The sequence below is a fragment of the Mangifera indica genome, unplaced genomic scaffold (assembly GCF_011075055.1).
Source record: "Mangifera indica cultivar Alphonso unplaced genomic scaffold, CATAS_Mindica_2.1 Un_0008, whole genome shotgun sequence".
Classification (NCBI taxonomy): Eukaryota; Viridiplantae; Streptophyta; class Magnoliopsida; order Sapindales; family Anacardiaceae; genus Mangifera; species Mangifera indica.
This window is the reverse complement of record NW_025401100.1, coordinates 149,356-163,821: the sequence shown is the minus strand read 5'-3', so window position 1 is coordinate 163,821 and position 14,466 is coordinate 149,356. Positions and strand designations below refer to the sequence as shown.

Here is a 14,466-nt window from a genome sequence, read left to right as displayed (position 1 = left end):
AGTTTTGCCAAAAATGACATTTAAAATATATGCTGAGCCTCTTTTCAAATACCCATCAACCCAACCCACGCATCCTCATGTCATCAATTTAAGCTCATTTTCTTTTTTACTTGTTGTTTATGATTCAATCGATTCAATTTATTATCAAATTATAATAAATATATTTTATTTAAAAATTTATAAAAAATAAAATCCATCAAGATATTCATACCTATGGAGATTAGATCATATCATTTTTAAGAAGTAACAATTATTCATTTGATTTCAATAAAATAATTAAAATAAAAAATATCTTAATCTTATTATACAAAAAAAAAAACATAATTTTATAAGTTATTGACTATAAAAGATATTTCAATAGATATAAAATATTTTTTTAATTTTATTTTTAAACTTATTTTTCTTTACAAATCTTTAGAAATTCATCTAATCTAATAAAAATAATTAAATTTTCAAAAAAATCCTAAATTTTGATCAATCCTAATTCTATTGATTTTGACCAATTCATCTAATTTTGATTGACTTTGACTGAGTTAATGAATAAACTATTTTTTATGTTAATCAAAAGAACTAAATTTAGAATCGATTTTTGATTCAATCAGTTGAACTAACCAATCTGATCTGGATTTAAAAACAATATCAAATACGCAAATGTTCAAATTACTGCAAAGATATCTACAAATATGGTCCCAGAGAAGGAAATCAGCTGTATTGACCAAAGGTCAAAGTCTTCTGACAATGATTTGTCTTTAATATTAATTCCACAGTGGAAATTGGATGGAGAGCTCGCCAAACTCTACCAGGTTGCTGGCTTTAAATGGGGGGAATTCCATAATTCAGCACAACATCAAAAAAGAAACAGACATGAGCAAATTAAGCTCTAAACTTACCACTCTCTTCCTTGTCCAGTTCTTGTGTGTTGTTGCTTCTACCTCTTCTACTGAAGAGGCAAATGCTCTCCTAAAATGGAAAGCTAGCTTTACAAACCAAACACAATCTCGGTTAACTTCTTGGACTCTGCTTTCTCCTAATGCCACCAACTCTAAGCCACTCACAACCCCATGTTCTTGGCTTGGAATTTCATGCAATTTAGCTGGAAGTGTCATCAAAATAAACCTTACCAGTTTCGGTTTAAATGGTATGCTATATGAGTTTTCAGCCTCCTCTTTCCCTCATCTTAAATATGTTGATCTCGGAATAAATTCACTCTCTGGTGTTATTCCATCTCAGATTGGTAACCTATCAAAACTCATTTATCTTGATCTATCCTTTAATCATTTCTCTGGAAAAATCCCACCTGAAATTGGTTTTCTAACAAATCTTCAAATCCTACACCTTGATGAAAACCAACTGAATGGCACAATTCCACCTGAAATTGGTCAGTGTCGATCTCTTAATGAGCTTGCCTTGTCTAGCAACAGTCTAGACAATCAAATTCTTGCTTCTCTTGGTAATCTGAACAACCTGGTGACGTTATATCTCTTCAATAATTCGCTTTCAGGTTCTATTCCTGTAGAAATAGGAAATTTAACCAATTTGATGGAACTTTACATAGATACCAATCGTCTTACAGGCCTCATTCCTTCAAGTTTTGGAAATTTTATGAAGCTTATTGTGTTGCATGCCTTTCACAATCAACTTTCTAGTCCCATTCCTGAAGAATTAGGAAATTTGAAGTATCTTGAACATCTAAGCCTTCACACCAACAATCTTTCTGGCTCTATTCCAGTATCACTAGGTGGGCTGACAAACCTCACCTTACTTCATCTCTATGGAAATCAGCTTTCTGGTCCCATTCCTAAAAGCTTGGAAACTTGAAATCTCTCATAGATCTATAGTTAAGTGTAAACCAATTAAATGGGTCACTTCCTGCTTCTTTTGGCAATCTAATTAATTTAGAAACATTATATCTTCGCCAAAACCAACTTTCTGGATCCATTCCTCAAGAAATAGGAAGTCTCATGAAATTGTCAATACTACAACTAGACACAAACCAGTTTATTGGTCCTCTGCCCAACATTTACCAAGGTGGTTCACTTACAAACTTCTCTGCAAGCAACAATAATCTCACAGGTAACATCCCTAAGGGCTTAAAAACATGCACAAGCTTGGTAAGAGTCCATCTTGAAGTCAACCAACTCACCGAAAATTTAGCCATAGAGTTTGGTATCTATCCAAACCTGAGCTTCATAGACATAAACCATAACAAATTCTATGGTGAAATATCATCTAAATGGGGAAGTTGTCCAAATTTAACTACCCTCCATGCTGCGAGTAACAATATCACTGGAAACATACCGCCAGAGATTGGCAATGCAACTCAGCTACAATTACTTGATCTTTCTTCCAACAGTTTAGTTGGGGAGATTCCAAAGACTTTGAAAAAATTGACTTTTCTTACTAAGGTCAACTTAAGTAATAATCAACTTTCTAGTGTTATACCTCAAGAAATTGGGCTACTGGCCAATCTTGAGTCTTTGGACCTGTCCTCAAACAAATTAAGTCAAGCAATACCAGAAGATCTAGGAAACTTGGTCAAGCTGCACTACCTGAATTTGAGCAACAACAAATTTAACAAAGAAATTCCAATTCAGTTTGAGAAGTTATTTCACTTGTCTCAGTTAGATTTGAGTCATAATTCTCTTGAAGGAGAGATACCATCGCAAATCAGCCATTTGCAGAGCTTGGAGCTGCTAAATCTCTCCCACAATTCTCTAATTGGTTCCATTCCGAACAGTTTTGAGGAAATGAGAGGCCTGTTGTATGGTGACGTATCCTACAATCAGTTGAAAGGCCCTATTCCTGAGAGCAAAGCATTTCAAGATGTTGATATGTTACAAGGGAGCAAGGGATTGTGCGGTAATGTTCAGGGATTCCCACCATGCACATCTCCTGTCACTTACAAACATAGAAATGGAAAGGTCAAAAAATTGGTGCTTTCAATTATATTACGTGGATGGAGAGTTGTTTTGTTGGCGGTCGGGATTTACTTAATTTTTCAGAAAAGAAGGAAAAATAAATCAGCTGAACAAAGCAGTGAGGAGGATGGCGAGCTTTTCTCAGTGCCAACTGTTGATGGAAGAATTCTGTGCAAAGAAATCATGGATTCAAGCGAAGCTTTTGATGCTAGGTACTGTATTGGGAAAGGAGGATACAGTAGCGTTTATAAGGCCATGCTGCCATCAGGTAGCATAGTAGCTGTTAAAAAACTCCACTCGTTACCAAATGTTGAAATAACACATCAAAAGGAGTTTTTGAATGAGGTCAAGACTTTAACGGAGATACGACACCGAAACATTGTGAAGTTGTACGGCTTTTGTTCAAACCAGCAACACTCTTTTTTAGTTTATGAGTATCTTCAAAGAGGTAGTTTGGCCACAATCTTGAGCAAAGAAGAAACCGCTAAAGAATTGAATTGGTTCAAGAGGGTGAATATCGTCAGGGATGTGGCTCATGCGCTGTCTTACATGCATCATAATTGCTCTATTCCGATTGTTCATCGAGACATATCAAGCAACAACATTTTACTTGACGAGGAATATGTGGCTCATGTTTCAGATTTTGGCACTGCTAAGCTGTTGAAGAGAGACTCATCCAATTGGACCGAACTTGCTGGCACATATGGATACATTGCACCAGGTACTATAGCTCATCCTGAATTGCATGCATAATTTTAATATATGACATAATGTTTGTATAATGACGACTCAGACTGTATTTTTTCAGAGCTCGCTTCTACAATGAAAGTTTCAGAAAAATGTGATATGTATAGTTTTGGAGTGTTAGCAGTGGAAGTGATTAAAGGAAAGCATCCGGGTGATATAATCGCCTCTCTATTGTCTCATTTAACAAGTGAGAGCATGCTGGTGAAAGATATTCTGGACCAACGACTTCCACTTCCTCCTCCTGAAGTTGAGGAACAAGTGATGACCATTGTAAAGCTAGCAACTGCTTGCTTACATGTCAATCCACGATCTAGGCCATCCATGCGCATGATTTCCCAGACGTTAGATCACTTCTAGAGCCCTTTACACTATTAAATCCGGATAAATAAATTGTATTGTAAAAGGTTAGGATCAAGTAGAGGAATGTGAGGTAAAAGCAACTGCTTCCACACAGTAAGTGTTGCCTAATTTGTAAGGTATTTATATATTTCTTCAAGTAATAAATGCTTACAAATAAACATGGAGTTATATTATTTATTTATAGCATTTAATTCAAATCATAAAGTTAGTAGAAACCACGATTCTATAGAATTATGAATTGATTATAAACGGAATTAATATTATTTACGAAACATTGTATAATATATAGTATTATAATGTAATCTAAACTGAAATCTTAATTTTATGAAATAAAAAGATAATAAATAACTAAACTAAAATTTTAATTCTATAAAATAGAAAAAATAATAAATAATTAAACTAGAATCGTAATCTTATAAAATAAAAATATAATAAATAATACATCAAAATCAGACTCAATAAAAAATCAAATTTGATTAGAATCAAGTCAAATAAAAATACTTTTAACAGATTTGACAAACTATAGTTTCAATCACATCTTCAAGATGAATTTTTAAAGAGTAATGTTATACACAAAACTTTATACATAAATAAGATGTGTCATCAGATGATTTGATAGTTAAAAATAAAAAAATAACACTTAATCACATTATGATACATTATTATTTATATATAAAATTATGTGTAATTTTATTTATTTTGAATTTATATTTAACAAGCCGGCTGGAGGTTTTATAATCAAAATGGTAACAAATAAAATAAAATTGAAACAACGTAAAGAAAACTGTTTCATGAAAATTCGTCGGATAATGACAGTCAACGCGGAAGCATGAGTAAATGATAAAACTCATTTGTCATCTTCAAAATCGATATCCATCTCTATCAAACTCAACCAGAGAGATGGACCGAAGAAAATATTACATTCACTCTTTGGTTGTATTAACTTCCACCTCATTCTTCCAATGTTCAATCACATGTTGGGCCCGTAACTGGTATGGAAAAGTCATAGCAGAGCATAGCCACTTGCATAGATTATTTTCCAGGAAAAATACCTCCGCCATAAGCAAACAAAGATCTTCACGAGAATGGAACAGCAATAAGTGGCGGAGAGCAGTCATAATTTTAGGACATGTGTCCCAGTCAGAGTATAATCTTTCTATATCATTTTTATATTCTTTGAAAGAGTACTTTGTCATCCCTTAAGAAAATCATCTCAGAATTTATGAGGAAATAAACTACCGCATGGCATTTACCCAGATTAAAAGTAAAAAGGGTGAACCATTATACAGTAACAGTTCAGATCAACAGGACAACAACAACACCAAGAAGACAACAGAACAGTACATACAAGTTGCATAAGCAAAATAAACAACCAGCAGCAAAAACTTCCAGTTTACGTTCTTCAAAATCATGGAGAGATCATCCGTAGGTACTAAGTTTCAAAGGTTCTCTTGAGGACCCACTTCAAATTTTGAAGGCTGTTCAACATCCAGTGCCCCAAGAAATAGTAAAACTTCTGAATAGTGAACAGGTTAGTAAGTTTTGGAGAGCAACAACACTTGCCACCACACCCGAATTTACATCACTTCTTTGACAGATTTCCAGAGAAAATCCGCGTACAATATGGACTAGTTCGTAAGAAAGAGTGGGGTCGAGCAGCTTCAAGCAGTGCAGCATGAAGGGGACCCTGAAGATAGAAATTAAGGAGTAAGGTTCTATCAAAAGTTTGGAAGACATCAGAGAAGTTGTTAAAAGGATGTTGTGCTCCAAACCTTGGTAACTGTCAGAATGATATAATTGCAAATGGATCTAGCAGCAACTGTTCAAAATGAGGCACAGACAGCAATTCATGGACAATTTGTGATCGACTCTCTCCAAAATGCTTGATGCATTTTTCCACAACATGACTGCTAAATTTTTTCTTTGATAGGTGAACATAGCGGCCTTTGAACTGAGCAAGTTGGCAGTGACAGAAGGGATCTTCAGCTCTATAATAGATTGAACAACATAATTTCTGCCACAGAATGATAAAAGTTTTCTGAGTCAGAGAATCAGATAAAACCATGGTGCAGAACCAAAATAACTTTAAAAGCAACCACTTTTTGGATTAAATTACTGTCCAAGGTTAAGAATGATAAAAAAAAATACCATGAAACAATAAAATCAGCCTATGATGCATAAGGGTAAACATTTATTTTGGGATAAGTACATGTACTAACAACGAGTACTAATTTGTGTGTTAACGAAGACATAACACCGTGTAATTAAGTGATTTTAAATTAAAAAAAAAATAAGACATAATCATATCGTGACATAATACTCTTTATTATTAATACACAAAATAATATTCATTATTTATACACGTTGTCTTATTTCACAGGAGTATATATTTAAATTGATATTATGGTGTATAAACACATTGAAACAAAACAAATGCTTTATAGAAAGGCATTAAGTGACCAGTCCTCCTGTACCCAAATGCGGAGCGACCAAGGAAGCAACACTCTGTGTAAACATTAGCTTGATGGATGGAGAAACCTAGTGATTTAAGGTTGACAAACGTGAGTTTTGACATCTAAGTTGGCAGATAAGAATAATTTATCACGATAATTTAGGGTGTGTAACAAAACTTATAGGCAATGGCCATGTCAACAGAGGAGAGGGCCAGATATGAGAAGGGAAAATGAAGATGGAAACGATGGCTACCATTCTAAAATTTGGATTCCTTTTGATCAAGGTTCATGAAGTTGTGTTGAAATCTACTTCTGGATTTTCAAATTTGATGCACATATGATATCTAAATTCCATCATGAACATGCTGACAAGAATGGTTGGTTAAAAACCCTTGATATTGGGAGATGAGATAAACACAAACAGGACATAATACTCAGCTGTGATGCAAGTTCTTACGCTTTCCTCTCAAAGAAGAATATATGAAAGCTACCCTTGGAAAAGACTCACAGTATGTATATATAAAAAGAAAGTGAGCAACTCAGTTTCTTTTCAACATATAGATAATCAGGTAGCATATCAATATAAGATGCAGATTGAGTAGCTTACCCTACCTAATAACCAGCGCAACAGGCCAGAAAAAAAGACATTAATAATGAGATATTTCATGGAAATAAATATGTAATTGCTCAAAACTTAAGTAAAACGGAACAATATTTTCAATTGCCACAATAACAAATGACCAATACCCAGCCAGCATAATGCATCCTTAACCCAAGGGCCTTGTCAATGAAATAGATGGATCTGTATTTTAAAAATATTATAATATATATAATCAAATTATACGTACTCATTTTAAATATATAAATACACATACATTTTATACATACTATCATGTGATTAAATAATTTTAAATTAAAAATAAAAAAATACCTAATTATATGACGATATACATAAATTGTACCTATTTATGCACTTAAAATAAACCAACATAATATTACTTTTATTTATATATATATATATATATATATATATATATATATCATATTATGAGTTTGACTGTCAGAAAATTAAAAAAAAGAATTAACACATTTTAGGCCATACCCGAAGGGATCTTGAGCAAGGTGAAGCCCATGATTGGAAATTTCAGTTATCAACTTATCACGAAGTTCATCAATTAAATGAGCAATGCATCTTTGCAACACACAGCAACCATGCTGACGAGTTGCAATTTCAACACAAAACCTTGCAGCTGAATCAAAAATAAACTGCAGGAAAAGTTATCAGAAAAAACATGAAGAAAAAAGATAAAAATTTAGAATCTCTAGACAGTAGTAAGCAGGTCCAGCAAACTATCAATTCTTTCAATGAAAAGCATACATCTAGTTAAAATCTTCACTTTTTCAATCAGAAGCTTAGAAGCCATTAATAAAAAACAATCAAACATTTGAAAGCAGAATATTTTAGTAACCAATGCTAATGGAAAAAGACATGAAGTAAAGATAAATTTTATCTTCTTAAATTTATTTTAAGTTCATCTTGCCATCACTGGGTTGGAGTTGTCACAAACATGACAGGGTTCAGGTTGGATTTGTACGGACGGACTAATCCAGCAAAAGGAATTATATGCGTATAATATTCTTGGTGCTTATATTGTTAACAGTTGAACGGACTTTATCTCCCTGGATCCCCTCTGGCTGCAGAGCACCAAACATGGCCAGCTCCAAGAATTTAGAAGCTTTGAATTGTTGGTCCTGAATCCATGCATATGTATGTACCAAGCAAAAATTGTGTAAACTATGCATGCAGGCACTTGAGCCTAATGATGATCAGAATTTCCATAAAAGCTTCCACACCTACTCTGACAGAGGATTATGAATTGGCAGGACAAATCTACCAAACTAGGAGAATCGTTAATTTGTACGTAAAGAAGTTTGTGCCTGGTCAACTTGAAGCCAGAATTTTTGCTGGCCCCTTACACACATGGACTAATCACTGTTAATCATTTTGCCTATTAGTTAAACAATCCTAAGCATGTTGATAGCAATCATGCAAACTAATCAATCCCACATAACAAGAAAAACAACTGCATAGGAAAAACAATGAATTGAACTTAACAAAATATTGATACATCTGAATAATAGTGATAAATCAAGAAAATAGTTCAAGCAACAAAGAGGTGTCAATCCTTCCTAGACAATTAGAGGTGCCCTTCCTCCCAAGGTAAAAGTCTCTATCAAATACTCTAGCCAGATTTTCCCTCCTCTTTCCCCTCATGTTGTTGTCCCTTTTTTCACTCATATCTTAAAGTCCAATCTTAATTCAAATTCTGTTAAATCATTGATCTTCTAAAACTAATTCAATCATAATTCCTTCGTTATTCAAATATTATCATAATCTTTCATTATAATCTTAAATTAGGATTCAATTCCATTAAAATGTTTTGGGTTTAATTGAAATAGGTATGGTTTGGAATTGATTAAGTGGATTGTGATTGGATTTAACTGGTGAATGATTGAGTATGATGGGTAAATTGCATTTAAGTTAACTCACTTAGGTTTCGGATCAAGTCTAATGGTTGGGTCTTGGCAATAAATTGCATTGGGATTTGAGTGTGAGCGGTTTAGTGGTTGGATTGATTATTATTGTGTGGGTATGAGTGGTAATTAACACCTAATGCAAATTGGGTTGCATTGTTATTGTGGAATGGGATGATTGATTAAGTGGGCTTTTGGACTGAATCATTTCTTTATGATCCAATTCTTCTCTTCAGCTCTTTGTTTCACCCTTTTTTTAATCTTTTTCTTCATTCACTTCTAGTTTTGCCTCACTCAACAAAGGCGTAAGGCAGAGATGTGCACGATTGAGTTTTGTTGGCTAGGATTCATTGGAGTCTATTGTTCAATTACCGAAATCTATCAATATTTTATTTTGACTTAGAATCAAGTTTGTGTGTTTTGTCATCAACAACTTTAGTTCCATCATAATTCCTTATTTGTCAACATTATTAAAAGACATCATTTTAAGTTATTCATGTTTTCTTTCATTATTTTAAAGTTTTTAACCAAACAATTCAAACTAGTGTCTATGATGTCTCAACGTATCTATAACCATCCTCATAATCTTCTTCAAATCAATATTATTACTCTCTATACTTTTTTCAATTATACCTAGATCTCACATACTTTGATAACAATTTAATAGTAATCCGTGCAAACTAATAAATCTCACACAACAACCAAACAATGAATCAAACATACCAGAATATTGAGTGTAAATGTAAATAATAATGATAAAAAAGAATATAATTTTAGCAAGAAAGAGGTGCAAATCCTCCCTAGACAATTAAAGGTGCCCTTCCTTCCAAGTTAGAAGCTTCCCTCAGATTTTCTCTCCCTTCTACCCTTTTTATTCTCTCATTTCCTAAAATTCTATCCTATTTTAAACTCTATTAAAATCTTTGATTTCTTAAAATGAGTTTTGAGAATTAGATTTCATCGGAATCAACCAATTTTCCATCAAAACCTACCAATTTATCATTTTGGACTCTTGCTAGATTTGAGATGTTGTCGAAATCTTCCGATCCACTATCAAGTTCAAAAGTATAGAACCAAGTCTTTCTTTTCTCACTTTTCATCACTCACGGTCTTATCATCAGATTTGTCTTCACGCACTAGCCCTACCGCCAATGACTTGAATCAACAATTGTGATTTAGTTTGTATTCACTCCCAGTTCAAGGTCAAATCCCTTTTGCTCCCATAGCCCGAGCTTCTGTATTCATTAGTCAAGTACCTTCTACTCTCATCCTCAAAATCGCAACAATTCTAATACCACTTTGATATGAACCACTAAACAGAATAAATATTCTAATATAAAACAATATTAATAACAAGACTTATTAACTCCACATAAGGTCTTAGCCTTTCAATCAGCCATGAGCTACTCTAAACTCAAAGACAGTATTTTCCTTTCTTCCTTCTACAATCCCAGCTGCCCTTTATGTACTACTTATATATACATGTTTCGTAACTTTCCAATTAATTTATTTTATCTAATCAATTATTATCCTATATAATTACTATCTAAAGGTAAATATATATTAATCTTCAAATTCAAATCTTACTCATATCCCATCAATTATTCAAATTCAATTATCAAGTATTATTTTATTATTTATCAAGATAAGCAATATTATACTAATTATTTTATTAAGATAAGCAATATTATACTAATTATTATCATAATCAATATTAATTAATATGAATAATACTATGTGCACTACTTATAAATAAAACTTTATACACAATTAATAACATGTCACTATATGATTGGATATTATTTTATTTTTAATTTAAAACTATTCAATTACATAGTAACATGTCATTAGTTGTGCACAAAATTGTGTATATGATTTGTGCACATAGCATTACTCAATTAATATTATTACCCAACTAATGCTCTTCTTCCTGTATAAAGTTGTTATAAGATTCATTCTGTCAAAAATTGATTTAGAAACATGTCCACCCTTCATGAAAATATCACACCAAAATTCATAATGTACTGTGAAGATTTGACTTGCCACGCTATGAAACACGATCACTTAGCTAATAATTTAAGGCCAAAGGACTTATTCCCAACCAAGTTTTGATGCATGCCTAAATTCCCACCCTCAACCTTTCAAAAACTTAAATACCCAATCCGTCATCCAACTTCTATTACATTTAGCTATTAAATAAAAGGGCAAAAATGTCATTTCATCATTAATATTAACAAATATAATTTTAACCCATTTCCTCCCCTAAGTTTTAAAAACTAACAATTTCACCTGAGGTTTAACTTTTCCAGTTTTGAAAAATAATTTTTTCCCCTTATCATAGGTTTTCTTTTCTTCCCTCTCAGGTCACCGTCTTTGTCTTCGGCAATGCTCTCTTCCCACCCTAGACCTTCGTCAGCACTCCCTTTTTCTCCTAAGTGGTATCTCTGACGATTCTATCATGATTTTTTTGACCAAAAAACGAGCAAGAAATTTGGATCTCCCACTCATTTTTACGGCGTCGTTGCCCTTCCTTAGGTGGTCAACAATGTCACGTTGAAGGAGGAAGGAGAGGGTCGAGGTTTCTGATTTGTGCACAAGAACATTGGATCATTCCTTGGATTTCTTCGAATAAAAAAATCAACATCGGATTGTTGCTTGATTATTGCCGACAATGCCACCTTTCTTCGTCAACTTTCTTAGTCGACAATACTGACTGTACCTTGGATTTCTTCGTCGGTCGAAAGTGAAGGGAGAAGCCGTCAAAGGTGGAGTGAGAAAATGGTGGAATATAAGGGTGCAACTGTGATGTTTCTAAAGTTTGGAGGGCAACAAAAGATGAAATTTTAAGTAAGAGGAAATGGTGGAATATAGTAATTTTCTGAATAATATACTCGTCTGGATCGTTGTGATCATCCAGACAAAGGGTTTCAACTCTTCATCTGGATTTTGTCGAATCCAAATGTCATCAATCGGAGAAAAATAACTGAAGGGAGAGATGACAATAGGAGGGAGAGAGATTGGCCATCATTCACCGAAAATTTGTTTGCGAAATTTGAAACCCTAGGTTGGGGGGAAATGTCACTTTTCAAAACTTAATTTTTGAAAAAAAATTGTTAGTTTTTCAAAAAAAAGGGGGTAAAATGATATAAACTTTTATTTTTTAAATTATTGTTAAATAACGATTTTACTCTTAACCTTAATCGAAAATTTTAACAAATTTTAGCTCATGGGTAGATGTTTGGGTTTTTGACAGTTGAAAAATAAGAGTTTGAGATTTCACTATACCTTGGGTGCAAATAATTCTTTTGCCTTTTGAGTAATAGAACCCTAGGTCAAGGGGGAAAATATCATTTTTTTTTAATAATATACTCTTTTATTAAATTTTTGTTTTTCATGGGTACGTATAGATAAATGTTAATAAGGGTACAATAGTAATTTATAATTAAATTAATAAAATTAATTAATTTTAATTGTTAATGAGTGGGTATTTTGGTTTTTGAAAAATTGAGGCTGGGAGTTTGAGAGTGCATCAAAACTTGGGTGGGAATAAGTCCTTCGGCCATAATTTAAATTTGCACCTCATTTGTCAACACGAATGAAAAATTGAGGGATCAGATTACCATGAGAAGAGCTAATAATCAAAAGGGTAGTTTTTTTTTCCTAATAAGCTATTGATTTTGAATCTCATTTCATGTGGTTGTTACTGTTTGTCTCGTTGATACTGTCGACATTATTTTCATTATAATTATATTCACTAAATCTATCATGATTTTCATTATTTTGGGTTTATCATTTTAGATCTTATTTTGAAAAGCAGGCTACTTTTTAATTTAGGACACTTTAGTTGCATGGCAAAGTGATTAGATGGTGTCCTACTGCATTTATACATTCGATTGTTATTTGACATCTAAAGTATTGTTAAAGAACCCAAAAACAAAAAAGGTTTAATTAAATGATATTGAAAACAATTAATGCAATAATTTTAAAACATTTATATTTAAATCAAATTGAAATATTATATATATATATATATATTTATTTATTTATTTATTTATTCTCATCATTGAATTGGCTTTTGTAATTTCATATTATTTGGAAAATGTTTATATCTTGAAGTGTCTCTCCTAATCGGCATAGTCTTAATTGTAAAAGGGCCCCTTTTCAACATGAGACTCAAAGTAGCGAGAGTCCTATTGGATACAACCCTAAAGAACACTCCCCTGCGCTGAAAAGTGTGTCACCTGTTAAAGAGGGCACCGCCTCTCTCTTTCTCTCTCCAGAAGTTCTCTACAAAGCATCGCCTCTATGTTGCAAGTTGCTGCCACCTTCCAAATTATCCAGAATTTGCAATGCTAGTTTGCCGCCATTTTAGAAGAGTAAAGAAAGGTTAATATCAGTTTTGCTAACCGATTTCAACAAGTATAAATAGACTTGTTGGCCGGCCAATTGCGCGTGAAAAGAAGAAGTAGTGAGAGTGTTGCAGAGAAAAAAGAAATTGAGAGGCAGTGAGTGTAGAAAGTTAAGAAGCGACTGATGTGAGTTTGTGCTTATGTGTGAATGCAGTGGGGTGCAAAAATAAAGAGTGTGTCGATTGTGTAGTGAGTGTGAGTGTATTAAGTGTGTGGGTTTTGTATAAAGTTTGTAACTACTAAGTAATAAAGTTATTATTTTAGTAGCACCACTCTTGTTTAACAAGTCGTATCTGAGTAGATGGTTAGGGATTGAGATTGTGGAGGTTCTGAAAGTCGGCGGGATCGCGATCGTGGAAGCTTTAAAGGCAGTCAAGGACTGTACGTAATTAATAGTTAAGTTACGCCAAAACTTTGCAAGTGATTAGTTTGGGATTGTGAAGTTAATTGGTCAGGGAACAAACTTCGTATATTGTTGGGCATTATTACCAAGCCATTATGGTAGATTTTTCAAGTTCAGTCAGTGAGATTAAGAAGCTCAATAACTTCAATTATAATAATTGGAATACCTATGTTCAGTTTTATCTATTGGGATAGGATTTATGGGATATAATAGGTGTTAGAGACACCACACCACCCACGTATGCTAAAGAATTAATAGAGTGAAAGATTAAAGTCAGCAAAGCCCTATATATCCTTATCGTAACATTAGAAGATGAGTGGTTGCAAATCATCAAGAGTGCGAAAACACCGAAGGAAGCTTGGGACGCACTAGTCGCTATATTCGTAAAGACGAATTATGCAAAGTTACAATGCTTGGAAAATAAGCTCTTATCGATCTCTCAATAAGACATGATAGTAAACGAATATTTCTCTAAAGTTAAAACTCTTTGTGATGAACTTTCCAAATAAGACCCTTAGAATGCTATCACAAAGACAAGAAAGAGGAGAATTATTGTTCATGGGTTGAGGCGGAAATATAATGCAATAGTTACGACCACCCATGGATGGGCAAAGGAGCCACTATTAGCAAAGTTAGATAAT

At 33.3% G+C, this 14,466-nt stretch overlaps 1 long non-coding RNA gene and 1 pseudogene across 1 annotated transcript; one reads left to right on the top strand and one right to left on the bottom strand.

The window, feature by feature from the left end:
• The first annotated feature begins 864 nt into the window (after window positions 1-864).
• On the top strand, window positions 865-4,177 carry LOC123205556 (annotated as a pseudogene).
• Window positions 4,178-5,283: 1,106 nt separating this feature from the next.
• Window positions 5,284-6,078, bottom strand: LOC123205573. The gene is made up of 2 exons (XR_006499865.1): window positions 5,798-6,078; window positions 5,284-5,712 (listed from the first exon to the last, which is right to left on the bottom strand). It is a non-coding gene; the product is annotated as an uncharacterized LOC123205573 (long non-coding RNA).
• Between the last annotated feature and the right edge of the window lie 8,388 nt (window positions 6,079-14,466).